This window comes from Mytilus trossulus, chromosome 9 (genome assembly GCF_036588685.1).
Source record: "Mytilus trossulus isolate FHL-02 chromosome 9, PNRI_Mtr1.1.1.hap1, whole genome shotgun sequence".
Taxonomy (NCBI): domain Eukaryota; kingdom Metazoa; phylum Mollusca; class Bivalvia; order Mytilida; family Mytilidae; genus Mytilus; species Mytilus trossulus.
Window position 1 is genome coordinate 24728870 of NC_086381.1, and position 13712 is coordinate 24742581.

Below are 13712 nucleotides of genomic sequence, written 5' to 3' on the forward strand. Positions count from 1 at the left end.
AACGGGAAAGTTTGTTTGACCGTAAACCCGTCGACGTCTCATCAATTGATTATCCTCATACCAAGTCAAACTATCTAGTCTTTAACTTCTTGTTTTTAGTTATTGTTACAAATGTATAATCCTGGTTTTGTGTTTTCGGAGGAGTCGAGAGTTGGTGGTTAATTGAATCTGTGGTACCGTCCATCTCCTGTTTTTCTACGTTATTTAAGATTCCACGTGTCTAATGTTGCCTTAAAAATTTCAACATCAAATAAATCTAAGGAAGGACTGTTGGATTAATTTGTGTTCTAAAGCTCACAATACGTTTTTTTGTTTCTATTTTGTTATACTCAAATGTGTTTTACAGGTAAACCATTCATTCGTATGTCTGGGAATAACGTAGCTGGGATAGGTAGCACGGTGAATCTGGAAGGTTTGATAACATCAAAACCAAATATACAAAATACAATTTGGAAGAGAGAATATCAAAATACAAGTGTTGTAATTGATTTTACCAATGGTAGTAAATTTAGAAGATCAGGAACAATATTTCATCCTATACTAACGATAACCAATTTACAAAGGGCAGATGAAGGGTTGTATGTGTGTGTTGCAAGCCATGAATACAGTGAGGGTGTAGGAAAAATATTTGTTAGTATAGGAGGTATCATTGTTAGAGTATTGAATCCAACTTATGTGTCTACTTCATTAGTTTAAACATATTTTATTTGCTGACACCAAAAACGGATCAAACACAAACAAAACATACATTGTACTTATAAAGTCGTCTCCACAATACAATATATATAACTTTATATAATTTATACTCATAGTGGCAATGTTTAAACCTATAGTATGTAATGAAAAATAATGATTCTGACTTTAAAAAAGTATTAGATTCATGTATGTGTTGTTTGGATAGAATTTACAATGACATATTAAAAAAATATATGAACACGATTTATATTGCAACGACGATGGAACCTTATTTTCTTGAGAAAAGTTCTACCTGTACATAGTAAAGCAATTTAGAAAATAAACATTGTTACGTTAAAAGTAATACATTTATAGAAGTCATTATACAGAGCATAATCTACGATTTTGGAGGGGGGAGTGAAATTCCATTACCGTTTCGGTTGCACAGTGGTTTCGTGCTTATCACTAAGTAAATCGATTAAAAGAAACATTTAAAAAAATTGATATTGTACAAAATGTATAAATTCTAAATAAAAAAGGTTTATACAATTAAGTTGTTATCTTTTTATTCCAATGATTAATGAAACTTTCATTTTCTTCTCATATGTTTTCAGTTGTTCCACTTGTAAGCAGAGAAGAAACCAACTATCAAGGTACGGTCGGTAATGATATACAATTGAACTGTTCATATGATTCAAACCCGCAAGCAATGTTTCTGTACTGGCTCAAAAATGGTACCAGAATTAATCTAGACCTTCAAAGAGAAAAGTACACCAAGAGCAATGTTTCTTACCCTGACTTGATGATAAATAACATCCAGCTAAATGACACTGGTATATATGTGTGTTGTGTTGGAAACGTCATTGGTGTAGGCTGCAGTGCTTATATTAAGCTTTTGATAAAAGGTATGATTTTTATAAAGGAACTGGTGATAAGAAGGTATTAATCAAATGCGTAAACACATCAATAAAACAATTCAATTATGTTAGAACCAACAAAGGGGGAAGGAACTGATTAATAACCTGTCCACTTCACATAAAAATAGAAAGTAAGAAACACAAACCCAACTGCAAACTCGAACGCTAATGCTTGATCAGAAGGGTCAAAAGTTTCCTTTTCAATTTGTTATATATGTCATGCTGCTCTTGTTTGCAACCTTTCATAAGTCATATAAGGTGGCAATGCAACATTACATTGCAAATTACATAAGAAATAAAGGATCATTCTAATGCAATAAGTTTGTAACAATAATTTTCATAGGACGTTGACAAATATTTGGAGGGGTTATATTCCACGTTCTACCAGTCCGTAACTAAGAAAGCCACAATTTTGAATTTTTTTTGGGGTATGCAATTTCTCAAAAAAAAAAAACCAAACAAGATTGTCACATTTTGAGCCTCAAAATCTTCTTTTTGTCTATATTGAAACTATTCTGAAGCGTACAAAAAGTAAAAATACGTTTAGTATTCATGTTTGACATCCAGAGTATACATATGACGTCATATTGTTTAGATGCTATAGACGATGCAACAGTTTCGCAGACTTTTTCATTTATGACATTTTTAAGCCAACATATTTATTAAATGAAATTTATTTTAATTTGTGGCATTAGAATGGAGATAACTGTATTATATTTAAAGCTTGGCCTTCGTAAAACTTGATTTGACTGTCGCAAATATCCGTTTACCTATCTGCGCTCCAAGTCGCTAGGTAAACTCAATTTGCGACAGTAAAATCTACGTTTTACGAAGGCCAAGCTTAAAATACAATACAGTTATCTCCTAATGCTATGGTGCAACATGAATACATGTACAGCATAAAGAGAATAAAATACAACCATAAGTGCAGCGCTTTTGTTACTTTTCTTTATCTCAATATCACAGTGAGGCCTTTAATACGGATAAACAAAGGACTGCCACCTAGCTGGAGGATAAAGTCAGCCCTTATCACAGGTTTGGACGGAATTCTTTGTGCAATGATTCAGATAGTCTTGGGTAGATGTGACAACACCACATCAGGCCTGGTCAAACTTTGAGATCAAACTAGGACATACTGTTGAAATTAGTGCAGTTTAAAACAAAATAATTCCTACGCAGAGGTTGATATATCAGATAGTGCAGAATACATTTTGGTAACTAAGGTATCAACTGAAAGGTCAAATACTTGCGATCATTGTAGAACACATATTGACTGATGATTTTCAATTATATAAAAAAAAAATGCATGAAAAAAATCAAAAAATAAAGGCACTTATTACTTGTTTCTAAGACATGAAGAAGCTGGTTTCGTGAATCCAGATTTCGGTAACCAGTACGGTCTAGTGTGTAATTAGCAGTATATCAATTTCGCGCCTATGAATAATTGCGCTGCAAAGACTCATGCAGTCACGAAAGACTTAGATATTACCCACCTGTACCTAAATTATTTTTACTCTTTGCTTTGACAAGTATCACCATTTTTTTTTAATACAGCTGAATTTTGACTGCATTAATAAAAATGCTATCTAGGAAAATTTAATATGCTTTTTGCTATACTTTTTTTTTTCATTTTTTTTTTAGTTCTGAGATAAAAGGTCTACAGATTGTCAAAATCATAAGCGGAATAAGTCTTAATTATTACATCAATGGTATCCATGTTTCTTTATCAGATGTGCCTTGCGACAATAAATGAGTTTTGAAAGAATTCCGAGGCCCAAACTTTTGAAAAAAGCAAAGCTTACTAAGAAAATAACGAGTTTATCACAAAAAAAAAAGACAACAATCTTATATTAAATATACAAAAGTCTCTTGTCAAACTTTTAATATAGACCATCAACTTTAGTAATGAAGAATTTAAAGGCTGTCATATAACATGGGGATAAAGTCAACGTGTTTCGAACTGCATCAAACCTTTAAGTGGACCTGAATCTCATCCAAGCTTGTATAAATTTACATTTTTTTAAGAGTCATTCGTCTGATATTATAATGTTCCTAAATACATTTGTAATATAACTCGCTTTTTCCGTATTGGCCCAGTATAAGATTCGAGTTTAGCGGTATTGGACCCGCGACTCAGGTGGATCGTATATATCAATATAAAAAGCTACAACTATACAAAAGTTACTTTGTGAAAAAATCGCTTCCTGTGTAACTTATTATTCGCGTTCACAGAAGGTTGTTAAAAGTTGATTTATCTCCCGTAAAATATAGCTACATTTTCGATGAACATTTTAGACTATTTGGAATTAAATGAACTAACACTATACATAAACTAGCTATGTACATGGACAATGGTAAATTATTGGAACTTCATAAAAAAAAAGTTAAAAGTGTAGGTGAACTCAAAGCATTCTTTTTGGTACATTCTCACCACGGACAAATGTACGATCAATTCGAAAACAATAGAGAGCGAGGATGAAATTAAATATATCACACTAGCTTCCAATGTTTTATCATTATAACAGAGCCTAAGAAGGAGACAAGTATAGATCTAATTCCCGTCATTACTGGAACTGTTGCCGGGCTAAGTGTTTTTGTTCTGGCGTGCATTTGCTTCATAAAAAGGTAAGTTACATCTATTTTTTCAGAATAAAAGTAAAACAAGTCTTTAATGATTATAAAATGCGTTATCAACATATAACTGCATTTTAGATCAAATCATATTTTACAAATTGTGAATTGGATTGATCCCCTTCCACTTTGCGGGTGTGAGTGCTGCCTTGTAGCGGCATTAGCCTACTCTTTTTCGAAATCTACAAGGGTGTCTTAAACGTGCAAGAGATATGACTCTCTCTGAACACGGGTCAGCCATTTATCGTCCAATTTCGATGGACTATCATCGTTTCCTCAAGACCATACTTGCAATTACTTTTGAATGGGATGTGTGTCATTGGCACTCATATCACATCTTCTTATATCTTTTTGTTCATTTTTTCGCACACTTCAGAACAGTAAAAGGATGGGAACATTTGTTTGTATGGTTTCCTTCAGTCAGACTGAAATGTAAAGATTAAATTATACTTTTTTATGATATGTGAGGTCGTTGTTTAACATAAGAATTAACACATTTTTCGGAAAAAAATGACATGTGCTTTATGTTCCCTTTGAAAATCAGGAAACAGGATCAGCATATAATTTGTAGAAAACTGATTTTTCCTAGTGTCGTTTCAAGCAAGGTTATACTACTGAGTCTGCTCTACGATACATAGAACGTCTTTTCAAATAACTTGCATGTTCTATCATCAATACAAAAGTGGCTACATGTATATAAAAAAGTGACATGTCTTTTGGTAAGAAAGGAAAACAAATCTTTGTTGCAAGCAATTAGATGATTTAAGTTGCAACTGTTTTAAAATGTTACCAGGGCCTCGGGAACCAAGTGGTATAATTTACTTCTTAAACCTTGTCAACGGGTTAATAAAGAGACTGCTTCCATATACATTCTTCAGGAATATTGGCATTTTTAGAAATATTCACGGACGCTCAAATTCATTAGTTTACAGCCACTTGAGTATAAAACGATTTTAACGGGTAATAAAAGAAGAGCAGAATGACTGAAATTTTTGATTTCGTTTTCCAAGTTTTAGTTTCGATATAAAAAAAATATATATAAGAATATTTATGGGCAGCATAGCATGTACACATAAAGCAATACATCATGATTTATAACAAAAAAACATTTTTTATAAACTAAAATGAAACATTAAAAAACGTTCAGACATGTTTTTTTCTTCTTTCTATAAAAATCACATAAATTTAATTTCATGCAGGATCAGAACCATAAAATCATTACAAATATCATTGTTATTACATACATTAATTAACATTTCGTCTAACATCTAGACATGTAATAATATAGCTCCCTAAATATTTAAGAACAGTCAAATTTTCATTAGTAAATAACCAAACAAATTTTTCCTCATTTGAAAGATGTGTTATTATACCTGTCTCGTTCTGAAACGTCGCACGATACTGGTGTCACCTAACTATTTTGAGATCATTTACACTAATTCTGATTTTACATATGGCACTTCTCAATTCAAAATTGATTAAAGATAGATACATTTCTTTCGTAAAACAAGTTTTAAGTTTGGAATAAGTATCTAATTTACTACTCTGTGTATCTGTTCTTTTTGTGTTCCAAAATTTTATAAAACTATTACAAAGTTTTTGCTTAACTGACTTGATAAACACGTTGAGCTTCACCTCCAAATTATGAATATTCCGCTTTTTAAAAATTAAATGAATGGATGAATACCAGCATTCAATATTATTATTAAACATGTTTTGGTTACACATATAGGTATCATACAGTAAACCATCTTTCATATTTTTTTTAATTTTAAACCAATATTTTAGCATTGATAATATAAACTGAAAAATATAAAGGGAATCTACCAAGCTATCCTAGCACAGCTAGGTTAGAAGACTTTTTGTTTACACCTAATGTATACTTCATATATCTTAAATTGGATTTATCTAAAAAAATCATTCATATAAATGTGCTGTCATAAATATTCACTTTCTTTCTGGCATGCTGCAGAGCTAGTTTAAACATACCTGTAATTTCACTGACTGTCATACATTAAAATGGGTTTTATTGTATGGTCATATATATGTAATAGAGTAGAAATACTTGGATTGGAAGATGATAAAGATCTTTGCAATTTGAATACAGCTTTTAGTGGTTTCTTGTATAATTCTTCCTTTACTGGCGTAAAAAGTCCACCAGATATAAATTTTATACAACAGAAACGATACACGACTTTGGAATAAAATTGATTAAAAAGTATTAAATATAAAACAAAATGAGATACACTATTTTGAAAAGCTTTCATTTGCAATGTATGAACATATAATAGTGGAAATCAAAACCTGTCGCAATTTTTTTTTTGGAAAGTCGGATAAAAAATCGACACAATTTTATAAGTTCTAATTGAATTTTCAAATTTGTTTTACAATATTCAATATGCTAATCAAGTTTTTTTTTTCTATTTCATATTGTAACTAATGGGTTGAATTTTTTTTTTTAAAGTGTTTTTTTCGAATCTCAAAAAATGCAAAAAAAGAAAATAATGTTTTCGTCTCAAAATAATGCTTCAAATATGAAAACAATACACTGTAAATTTAGAACCCTTCGGATTAGTTTTAAGATTGTTACCGTTTTTTTTAAGTTTCACTTTACACATACTATCTATGGGAAATCAATGGATAATGTATACATTTGGTGCGAGTAAACAGTTATCGTTTTTTGATTTGAGTAAACAGTTATTGTCCTTTGATTTTCTTTGAAAAAGGTCCAACATTAGCACTTCGGAAGCTGTCAAAAGATATCAAGACCCCCTAAACATAAAATTGTCCATATTTTGAGTTAGAGCTGATGAAATTTTCTAACATTTTGATATGATTTGTCCCAAAAGTAGTACAACACACTGTAAAAATATTATTGAGAAAACGCAGGTGGGATTTTTTAAATATTTATTTATTTTCTAAAAGAAATGCACTACGAAATAACTGTGTACTCGGGCCATTTTAACGATTTCTTGTGGAGCCGTACTTTGCTTTAAAAATAAACAAGGAAGCAGTATGATTTTTTAAAAAGAATTGATGGCAAACCTTGTCTTAACCTTTCAAGGAGAGGTTGACATGATAAGTTGGAACTTCTGTCTTTAAAATTGTTGTTTTATGTCAATTTTGTCAAAAGAAATTATTTCGCCAAATGACGTTATGGAAGCAAAATAATTTTTTTAAACGGATTTATATTTCCATATTCATTAAGTATTTCTACCTTCAATATTGGTCCAATAAACGGAAAACTTCATTTTGAAATTTTTTAAAAAAGTCGTATATCGTTCATTTTGTTGACTAGTATATATACAAGTGGTTTACATCAGTCATGCCCTTGTTTATCCTTTATTCTGATGATTACATTTGCACGTACATGAAGCGCTTCTTTTTGTTGAAGATTTACGTGAATTGTTATGTAATGTTTTTTGGGTTGCTTGTTTTGTTGTTCGTCGTTCTATCTTCTATTAGTTTTGTCTTTTAGTTGTTTATCCGTTATCTTTTGATTATAAAAAAACAAAAACTAGCATTTTGTACGTTTTTTTTGAAAATGTTTGCATTTTAGAAATTTATTAAATCTGCTTTTGTCTTAATCAAGTGTAGCAATTTTGTATTGTTCGTTACGTTAAGTCTAAAAGCTTTCACGCAAATATTAACTTGAATTATAAGTCAAGGTTGACCAAAATGTTTTAACTTGACCCGTCAGTTTGTTTTATAGATCGTTTACATAATTGATGCTTGTTGTTCTATAAAACGTGTTTGTGCACGTTTTATACAATTTAATCAATACAACTAAGTATGATATCAGTTGTTTGTAACCGAACACGGTTAATCAAATACAACCGGATAAGAATGTATGCTAGTTAAACAGGACTTTATAATAATGTAAAACACAACTTAATAAAAGGGTTTGTATTTTCAGTCTGTGTAAGATAGCAAATAAGCAATATACATACGGATCGGGCCAAGGGACAATTTGTAAGTAGTGGTTTTTATTTTGGTATATTCAAATATGTGTTAATGTTGTACTGACAAGCACTAACAATTGAACTGGTGGTCAATATAATTGATAGGTGAGAGAAGAAAAACTACATGTATTTAAAAAAAAATCAGATAAGGTTTCCAATCTAAAAAGAAGATGTGGTATGAGAGCCAATTAGTTAACTCTCATAAAGAGACCAATGTCACCGAAATAAACAACGATGTACCAGTTCAATATACAAAAGTTATAGAGACACGATAGCAGCCTTCTACGTAACTCTGCTTATGTAAATATACTCAAATAAATTTTTGTTTAAAATAAAGATATAAAACAAAACGAAGATAAAAAAAGCAGTTGTTGAAGAAGTGGTTTTTCCCTCTGTCATATTGTATAAAAACATGTGTATATCAGTTAAGAAAAAAGACTGATATAATGTGTTGTAAGTGTTTGTATGCATCAGTCATATCTGCGCATATTCAGCATAACTGTTCTGATTAAGACCACTTACCTTTTTTAATCATTTAAGTTTTGTATATATTTTGTTATATTTGTTTTCAGTGGAAGGAAAGTGTAATGACAATAGAGATTCAGATCACGTGTACAAAACTCTTAGCATATACAATGCAACCGTAAGTTGACTACGTTAAATTTTTAATGTTTTAAATCAAATACAACTTATGAGTGAATACTGTTTATATTGTATTATGTATCTTATATAGATTGTAAAAGTTTAATAAAAGCACTAATGACGCAAACTATTTATACTTATTTGTAAACTGTTTTTCTGATGCTGAACTGTACTAGTGCCCTTTGAAAAGAAACATGGTCAGAAAAACTCATAGAAGAAGAAGTTCATTATGATAACTAGTACATATAACCATTAATTTTACTTTTTGTAAGCAATAAACACGCATGCTAACTAAAAGCCAGTACAAAATAAACGTCGTTAAGAAAATCATTGCAAAACACAAAATCAGAGCACTTTTCTCACATTTTTATCTCAATGAGTGACTTTACATGCAGTGTCTACTGGAAAGCAAAAATGAAAAAAAAATGCTATCCTTTAAATTCGTAATCAGTAAAGGTTAACGAGACGTCTATAACAGAAATTGATTGGGTATTTAGAAATGATAACTATCTCTATAACACAAAAGAGGGACGAAAGATACCAAAGGGACAGTCAAACTCATAAATCTAAAACAAACTGACAACGCCAAGGCTAAAAATGAATAAGAAAAACAGAAAAACAATAGTACACACGACACAACATAGAAAACTAAAGAATAAACAGGTGCTACGGAAGGGTAAGCAGATCCTGCTCCACACGTTGCACCCGTCGTGTTGCTTATGTGATTACAAATCCGGTAAATAGTCTAATTCGGTAGGTCACATTCATGAAAGGGAAGGGGATTGTAGTTACGACGTAAGGATCATATCCGATGTAGTTCTTATGCCAAAAAAAAAAAAAAAATCAAAAAAAATGTCAAGCAACAATCCACAAAACACACCAAAGGGAACTTATTATGGAGCATCATAAACATCGGGGATTGAATTTCTAGGAGTTGCAATAGTAAATCAATTTTGTTATGAAACGGTCATTTAGATCATAACTTTAATTGATAATTTCATTTTCTTTTTAACTGTATATTCTGCGGAAAGACTGACTATAGATTAGCTTCTAATTGTACAGTTGTTTCATGTGATGTTAAGATCAAACTGACCGTTTCATGTTGAAAATAGTAAACGAAGATTAGAAATGTGTTGTAATAAAATTATTATTAAAATTTTATTCGGGCTTCAACAAGGGTATGAACTCTTTACTGTGTTAGTGCTCTATATCAACTTCACTCCATACTAACTTTGAGGATTTAAATTATCATAGTGTATACAATGTGAAAGTTCAGCAATTAGTACATTAACCTTAGTTTACACGTAAATGTTCAAAAACATATTCATAACTTAATGTGTTGGGTTTTCTTTTACAGTACGACTATTCAGGAACTACAAACGCACGCATGTCCTCTCATTGCTATGAAGACATGGACATATTAAACAAAGACGTTTAAAAACTTGGATAATTATATCAGCAACATTTATGTATTGCACCTGTACAAAGCACATCGATCTTATTAGTTATTAATAGTGATTTTCTTTCTGAAAATTGTACGGATTCCACCTACCGTTCTGGAGCATCCGATATCACTACACTTTTTTGGGTGCGTGTTGCTCAGTCAGTGTATAGTTTTGTAATATAAAGGATTTCTATTCCCGTCCCCAGGAAGTCAAATTATCGAAAAAGAACATGTTTCATAAGATGAGGTGAACATATCATATATCTGAATCTGTTTTGGCCTTAAATAAAAATATCAAAAACGTTTACAACTAAAATATTTTAAATCATCAAATACTCCGAAACTAGCACAACACAAATAAAGTAGAATAAACTACGATTACACAAAACTTTCTTAAATTGTATTTATTAACATTTACAAAAGTGTTTCAAATAATATTTCGCTAATAGCAGTTAGTTCAATTCATTTTTTTAAAATAACTCATTTAAGATACCAACTTTATAATTGGCTCGTAAGTGAATAATCCAACCTTTTTTGAATACGTTTTCATGTGACCTTTGATTGTACCGTTGTTGGAGATAGATTGCCAATGAGCTGGGAATGTACAATACTTGAATGTCAACTGGAAAAGTTAACTAAGGAAAGGCAGCAACAGATATACTTTCACTAACTGATTTGAAAACTATAATAGAAAAGTAGGAACTAATAATAGCGAAAACAATATATGTATATGTCATAAACATAATTTTCTTCATAAAAAGACAAACAGTGCATTGAGAACATTCGGTTAGAAGAGCTGTGTGTTAAAATTATTTGAAAATGATAGTTGAAAGGTTACAAAAGTGAAGTAAAACTTGTTGTAAAATAACTGACCATGTCTTGGTAAGAAAAACTAAAACGATATAAAAACAAACAACAGAACACATGACACATAACAGAATGCTCAGTTTAGTTATGCAGCCAGACCAAAATGATTAAGTCCTATACCACATTCCCATTCAACACCATCACCAAAAAAAGGGAGCCACATAAGATATAGAGCTAACACCAAATAAATATATAATTTGACTCACAAAATATAAACATCACGTTAATTCCGAGCCGTTATTTTCCAGATTTACTTTTATCAGGAACGATCAAAACCAAATATTTTGAAGCCAATGATGTTTAAGAACCGACGCAAGTGATGAGCTTTATAACAAAAAAAAGAACAAACCCCTTTCAAGAGATGGAAAAATATAATAGAAGGTACATGTAGTTCAAAACTGGAAATTATTGAAAATAAATTAATAAAAAAGCTAAAAAGGAACCAAAATCTTTTCTATACTTTATTTTTGAAGGATAATAAAGTAATATCTTTATCCTCCCGTAAAAAATGGAAAAGAGATTTAAATATGCAGATTGAGGATTGGAATGTTATTTATTCCATGCTCTTCATTATAAACAGAAACTCTTTTTTGCAAAACTTTCAATTTAAGATTGTTCATAGGACTCTACCATGTAATTCATTTTTATTGAAATGTAAATTACAAGAAACTGAACTTTGTACTTTTTGTTATAAAATTAAAGAAAGTATTTTTCACAGTTTTTGGGAATGTAATGTATCACAAAACTTCCGGCTATCTTCGTTATAGATTGGATTACAAATTATGGCATTCTTCTGTCTTTCAGTGCAAAGGAATTCATTTTAGGTATGTCTGAGGATTTTGTTAATAGTAAAACAGTTAATAATATTTTGCTGTTTCTCAAATATATTATATACAAATGTAGATGTAAGAACATATCCCCCACAAAATATGGTGAGGTAGAATATCTAAAATATTGGATTAATATAGAAAAATACTTTTATGTTTCTGAATCCCTGTACAAAAAGTAAAAATGGATCAGAAATGGCATTTGTTAGAAGCAGCTTTTATTTAATTTATTTGATTAATTAACAATACCATTTGAAAAATTTCTATGTATATCTTAATATTATATCATTATGACTTAATTGATCTATCAAGTATTACTTTATTTTTTATAATGTGTATCAAAAACTGTAGTATGTTATTTCACATGTTTCATCATTAAAAATAAAATAATTACAAAAAGAAACCCGTCTCAGGTCAACTTTGCCTGAAGGAGTCGAAATCTTAGTTTTAAATAATTTCAAATTTTATTATCGGAGAAAGTTTTGTTATATACTAGACTGATGACACCATAGGTGAGAGATAATTCTAAAACAAAGGGTCGACCAAGCGCTCTGATAATGAAAACAATATATTATAGTTTGTACTTTGTAAATACAGCTGTTTTAAACCACGCCTCTTTTGGGGAGATATATAATATTTATTGATAACTTGACGTCTTTATGTATTCGTTCCCGTATAAGATCTCTATGTTTCATCTCATACAGACATTACTTAGGAATGTTAACAGTACATGTATAAAAATATATGTTGGCGGTAAAATAAAATTCTGAAGTAACAACAAACTAGAGGCAGGAGTAGTACAGAATTGTAGTTTAAACTCTAACAAGGTCATGGCTTATTCATATTGAAACTATATATTGAGCCATATGTGTTGACCTCTAAATAAAATAGAAGTCCATACCAGTTTGCCATTCAAGGATATAATTGTTTACAAAATTTCAAAGTAAAAGTAGCACAGTTTAAGTAGAAAAGGGAGTTCCTATGGGAAAAGCATTGTCTATATTCGCAGAAATTCAACCTCAAAATGTCAGATTTGCCAAATTTTCCTTTGCCAAATTGTATTCGTCCCTCAGCGGGATTAGATCAATTGTTTTTGTGACACCATAGCCGAGAGCGTGGAAACCCCACGTCCATTGTGTTCAGCACCAACTTATACAGTGTAAGGGAAAATAAAATAAATAAATATGGTATATATTTATACGTCATCATTTCCTTCTTAATTAGACTAGCAGTGCATATGTCTGTGTGCTGTTTAATAATAACAACACGGTTAAGCAAAAACAAATCCGGGTTACAAACCTAAATCGAGGTAAACATATGATTTATTAGAGGAAATCAACGGAGCAACAGAAACATTGAACAAAAAAACTAACGACAACATACATAGATACGGACTATTTGATATCAACTGACAAATTCCTGATTTGCCAACTATTTGATAAAGAAAATTTATAAAGAATTAAATGTGTTTATATCAATGATCGTTGTACTAAGTATTTTATAATTGTTTCTTTACAACTAACACTATACACATATATGGTGTTAGTTGTATTTGATTATATCATATACATTCCGAACAATGATATATCAGAAGTCATTTAATACTTTACCTGGTTGTATTTAGTGTTATTTCTTCCTGATACGAAAACCATATTACACACTTATACGGTGTATATGAATTCCTGTAAACGACGTTAGGTTTAAATTCAAAATGAATATGTAGATAAACATATTTGAGACCTCTTAA